The sequence below is a fragment of the Glycine max genome, chromosome 5 (assembly GCF_000004515.6).
Source record: "Glycine max cultivar Williams 82 chromosome 5, Glycine_max_v4.0, whole genome shotgun sequence".
In the NCBI taxonomy this organism is placed as follows: domain Eukaryota; kingdom Viridiplantae; phylum Streptophyta; class Magnoliopsida; order Fabales; family Fabaceae; genus Glycine; species Glycine max.
In genome coordinates, this window is record NC_038241.2 from 28350797 (window position 1) to 28357110 (window position 6314).

At 28.0% G+C, this 6314-nt stretch overlaps 1 long non-coding RNA gene across 1 annotated transcript; it reads right to left on the reverse strand.

The window, feature by feature from the left end:
* Positions 1 to 174: 174 nt before the first annotated feature.
* On the reverse strand, positions 175 to 5693 carry LOC100780123 (uncharacterized). Its single transcript, XR_414359.4, has 3 exons — positions 5491 to 5693; positions 5237 to 5357; positions 175 to 563 (listed from the first exon to the last, which is right to left on the reverse strand). It is a non-coding gene; the product is annotated as an uncharacterized lncRNA (long non-coding RNA).
* Between the last annotated feature and the right edge of the window lie 621 nt (positions 5694 to 6314).

The following is a 6314-nucleotide window of genomic DNA, read 5'->3' on the forward strand; positions in this document are numbered from 1 at the left end:
AACGAAAAGTGGGAGAATTAGAGGTTGAGGCGTCGAAGTCGTAAGTCGATGGAGTGAACGAACGTAACAGAACGTGAATTCTTTACAATTTTCAATTATTTTTGTTTAATTAAAACTTTAAAAATGAGGTGGCAATTTGTAGAGATAGATTGATTGTAAAGGAGCTTTACAGTGTATGAGCATTTAACTAACTTTGTACTAAAACTTTAGTTATTAGTTATTGTATACTGTATGATTCAAGATCAAACATAAAGAACCTAGAGCTCTAATCACTTCAAATTCAAAGTTACAAAAACCTGTACGTGAATTAAGCATTAATATTTAAGATACAGAATTGACAACAATTGTCATAATTTTTACTGAGACATTTTTCGCATCCTCAAAGAGCACTCGTCTGAAGAAAAATCTAAACAAATGTTAATTTTCTAGTATAGAATTGACAGAACATATAGACAAGGACTCTGTTGATGCCAACTAGAATGCTTTGATTCAGCAACCAAATACGTCTCTTCGAAACTTAACAGCAAAAGTCAAGTTTGCAACAGCAACAAAGATCAATTAAACTGCAAAATAAGACAGTATCAACTAGTGTCATTTTCCCTCTAGTCACGAGTATCAATATTAAACAAAAAAAACATTTTCTTCAATCGGCAAATTAAACAAAAAAACATTTATAAATTATCAAAACAAATAAACTTATAATAATTTATTAGATCTGTTAGCTTTTATATAAGAAAAAGAAAAACATTACATTCGAAATTTTGTAACTAAAAAAAATCAAGGATAAGAAAATTTATAGAGCCTTGATTGATAAAATTGGACTTGAATTTGAAGTCCATGTTTTGTCTAAAAAACCGAATATAGGTATATATTTTCTTGTGATTCATGTTTTGAATGGTTTAAATGAAAAGGTTAGCATGATTTCACTAGTTTTCTTGGATTTCACTAGCATGGTTTAAATTTTAATGCATTTTGACACTTTGCTTTTGGACTTTGATAATGGGATTGAGGTGATCTTGGTATTAATGGGAATCCTAAACATAAAATTAATCAGGACTTCGATATATAATGTTTATTATTTTTTAATTTTACAAAAAATATGTTACATATAATTGATGAGGTATTGATACTTCATTGATTTGTCACATTATTAATGACTTTAACAAAATAGTAAGTATTCATATATATATTTTTTAGTAAATTGTGTTTTTAAATTCTTCATCTATTAGTATGATATTGTTATCTATTCTAGATAAATAAGATAAATAAGGATGCAAAAACATAATTTTAAAAAAAATACACATGAATGTTCTATTAAATTTTTTAATAATATAACAAGTCAATGAATTACCAACATCATTATTATGTTATTATTTAACGTTATTACTTAACAAAATGACTAAAACAAAGAAAAAAAATTTAAATTAATTAAAGGACTAAAATCAAAAATCATTATTGATCAAAAGATTATTTAAACCCGTTATCATATTATTTATATATATATATATATATATATATATATATATATATATATATATATATATATATATATATATATTAATATTATTAGAATCTTTATTTTGAATGAGAATGATCTTAGAAGCTATTATTTAATTAGAACCTTTTTAGGATTTTTCTTACATGGAAGTGTTTTGAGGAATTATTAACACTTTCGTTATGTCAAGTGTCTTATCTTTTGACCGTATGTAGCATTGCTTCTGCACAACTTGTGCTAAAGCTATGGTTACTTTAATAAAATAATTCTTTTGGCCTTTTAAAAAAAAAGTACTTCTTAATTTTAATTTCATATCTATTAGATTCAGTAATTAACTTAAAAAGTATTTTTCTTGTTTGTTTAAAACTACTATGTTTTCGTCTTTATTGGGACATTTGATTTTCTTAGTAACAAATCATGGAAATCTTTTTTGAGATGTGTACTAATTATATATACATATTTTTTTTTTAACTTTTATGGCCTTGTTACACTTGTATCATGTTCATTGTAAATGATGTTAATCCCGTTTATTTTTTAAATCACATGATTTTTATGAAAATTTTAATCCCCAAATTATTCCTATTTTTGTCCTTTAAATCTCCTAGCTTTGACACATCAATGTTGAACATTTACCCCTTTGGAGCCACTATCTTGCGGAGTTCAGTGTAGGGGTGGGTAAACGGGCTCAAGTCCACGGATTGGCCCAAGGGACCCGCGGTCCGCGCAGGTTACGGACCAATTTTTTTAAACCGTTTATGGTTATGTCATATTTTTTTGCCCGTCCCGCTTAACCCGCGGACTATGCGGGTTTGGCCCACGGGGTCCGCGGGTTGCCCGTAGCCCGTATTAGGTTTGATTTGTGTGACCCTGACCCAATTATATTAGATTTGATTTTCTCTTTTTTACTTCTTTTCTTTTAAAATAATAGATAAAAAATATATATTAGATAAAAATAAAAAATTTAAATTAAAAGATGATAAAGATAAAAAAGATAAGATAAGAAAAATAAAAGATTAATATAAAAAAGATAAGTGATAAATAATAAAAATCTTCCTTTTTGATATTTTTTCAATCTTTTTCTCTTTTAAACTATCATTTTCATATATGCAAGTCATAAATAATAAAAATATCAATTCTTATCATTTAAGCCAAAAAATAATTTTCAAATAAATATCTTTAAAGATATTTCAATATATTTTTATTATAAAAAAGATAAGTGATAAAAAATCTTCATTTTTGATATTTTTCGATCTTTTTCTCTTTTAATCTATCATTTTCATATCTCCAAGTTATGAATAATAAAAATATCAATTCTTATCATTTAAGCCAAAAATAATTGTTAAATAAATATTTTTAAATATATTTCAATATATTTTTATTATAAAAAATAGCTCATATCATATTTAGTAGTTATCATTGTAGCATACTAAGAACATTTTTTCTCCTCACGGTTTTTCTCCACCACACACTCGCATGTCATACGACTCTTTCCCTTACAAAGAAGACAAAACGCGACTAACACTCACGCAGTCACCCGACACATCACAGCGGCACAGCCTCGGCCCACCACCGCGCCACCAAGTAAAGTACATCTCTTCTTTCTCTAGAATTTATTTTTATCCTATTTTTATCGGGGTTGATTCATTGTTGTTGAACTCTTAAATTCTATGCCTCTTTTCTCAATTTTGTCGCAGAGATACTTTTGTTTTCACAAATTTACTACACCCATCACACTTCACTTGTCTATTATTATATGATAAAATCATGGGATAAGGGAATGAACCATGAAACTCTTGATCAACAAGTTATAAACATGATGAATTGAGTTTTTGTATGATTTATTTATTTTATTGATGTAATTGACTAATTATTGAGATTTTATTTACATTTGTATTGAACTTAATTTGATTATATTGTATTTTTATTAAAATTAAAATTCTTTTAAAGCTAGGCCCGCGGACCGGCCCGTTTGACCCGCGGGGTTTGCGGGGCTGGGGCAGACCAATTTATTTGTTCCGTGTAAAAAGCGGGGACGGATTGGCCCGATCCGCTGCCAATGTGAACTTATGCGGGCGGGTCTTACACGGGACGGGCCGGCCCGCTTACCCACCCCTAGTCCAGTGAAGTTGGTGGTGGTGCGTTTCACGGACAAGTGTGAAATCCCATTTTTAGGAGGTGTTATTGAGTGACAGGTTGGATTAAGTTTTTTTGTTAAATTTTTTCCTTGTTCTATCCATGGTATTAATTTTTTTTTCTTGTTTTTGTTTTGATGATGTTCAACAGATATATTGTGCTATGAACACTATTTAGTGTTTGGTCGCAAGACCTTCAAAATTTGTGATGTACTTTGTGTTAACAATATTTTATGAAAAATAATCCTATTGCATTTTTGACATTCTGACAACAAGGATGGAAGAGAGATATCACGTTAAAATTTGTAAAACATAGGGTGTACGTGTATTATTTGTAAAACATATGAGATATATATGTAATAGTTTTAAAAACATGGGATACATGTGTAATAATTTGAAAAGTTCAGAGTTACATGTGTAATTTAGGGGAAATCGAAAGAATTTTTCCTTCGGACCACTTAAAATCAGGAACAATTTTGGGTTTTCATAAAATAATTAAATTTAATGTAAATCAATTTTAAAAACAAAATGGAAAATTAACATTGTGACAATAGGAGGTGTAAAAGAAATGATTTTAAAAGGATATGTAATTAGTGCGAATCTTACGAGGATTTGTTGTAATTTGCTCTTTTCTTAATAACTTATCTATTTCAAATTAACTATCATTTTAATCTTGATTTTTTAAATTGAATTCTAATATTTTTTTTAAAATAAAATGTTAATAGTTAAAAATGAATTTGTATTATAATATAAATTATTTATTCATTACAAATTTAAAATTTAAAAAATTTATCATGAGCATTATAAAAATTTAAAATTTATATATTAAAAATATTTATTCATTACTAATATATATATATATATATATATATATATATATATATTTATAATATCGTTAAAAAAATTCAGTTGACACTTATAAAAAGATTTATAATATTTTTAAATGTTATTTTAAATTATTCATAATTTTAGGCCACTAAAAAATACAAAAATTTGAGATATCCTTTAAAGTAAAATGGTGCAATATTTGGTAAAGCTACCAAGTTATTGACCAGTTTAAACTTAAATTTTAGACCTTCACCACATCAGATCCATTATTTATACATATACCCATATTTGTTCCTTTTTTTTTCTTGTTATTTATTCTATTTTCCTATTGTTATTGAGTTTTTGCAATCTCTTTCTTTTTTTATTATTCAGATGGCCAAGTCTATAAATTGATCGAACAACAAATTATGTTAATACTGGTGCGTTTCCGAAGCTTGGTGCCCCAATTTCATTTTTGAATGTCGTTCATCATATTTCTGATTTCTTTTTCTTAAAAATTTCTTGTCAGCCATCCCACTCACAGAGCCTTTTGTTTCTACGAGAATGAATTGGAAAGAATGTGTTTATAGATAGCTAGGCACGTAAGTTCTACGACGATTAATTTTTATTTGTTGATAGAAGATCATAATTTACTTGCAGTACTAATATCTAACTATTTATTCAAGTGTTAAATTGACTAATAATTTGATTACTTTATTAAATACTGCACCGTTTTATTTTAGAAGATCTGTTCTTCAAATTTATTGAGACACTTCGGGTTAATAAAAAAAGAATGGCATACCATTTTTCAAGACAACCGATTTCTTCAGTGGGAGTAAGAGGGGGTTGAACGAACTGTGCTGCACCGCCTGGCGGCGGGCATGCCGATCGAGTGTCAAGGTCCTTGTCCTTTGTTGGAGACTCTATTGAGTTACATATATAGTGTTCACAACATAACAAATATTAATAATTCAATACCCAAACACAAGCCAGAAAATAAATAAAAATAATAAAAACCATTTAACATAGTTACATAGATATATAGTACTAGTATACCTTGTGGGGCAGGAGCAGCAGTTGAAGGCTGTTGTTGATGATTGTGGTTGCTCATCTGGATATGTTGTTTTGATTTGCTATATAGCAACCCTTTATCTAAACAATTTGTGATGCAGGGAGGAATAGGGTTGTATTGTATATATAGAGAGACAGGATTCAGTAGTGTAACAGTTTTAGAGAAAGAGGTAATAGCCTACGACTATACGAGGGAGATTAGATTATTATTTCCTTTTATTAACAGGATACACGTTTTAAAAGGATGCTTTGCTTCCAAAACCAGTAATTATACGATTCCCATAAGAGAAATGATAGAAATACTCTCTAACACATTCCTTCAAATACACACTATTCACAAATAATAATTTTGAAGATGCTTTGCTTTAAGAACGACATTCCCATATTGCCCTGCCTTCTCTTTTCGAATTATGGCATTTCACTTTTTTGGGATTCTTCTTTCTCAGACTCTCGTTACTCAATTAAACGACAAGTACAATTAAATAGATGTTATAATTCACTTTCAAATTATATATCTTTTCATTTTTATATCAAAACTTTATAATCATGGGGAATTGGATTCCCAACAGGTGTAAATTGATCTGCATGAAGTGCGCCTAATTCTATATATGATGTGAGTTTTCAAAAGAAAAAGTTAGATTAGTATTTTTTTTAAAAAAATAAAACTTTAAAAATGTTTGAAAAAAGACTAAAATTATAATTTTTGGAGTGAAAACACACCTTTTACCACTATACTTACATGTTCTTTTTAATATTTTGTATAAAATATAATATTAATATATGTTTAATTTTATGCAAAATAATTTAAA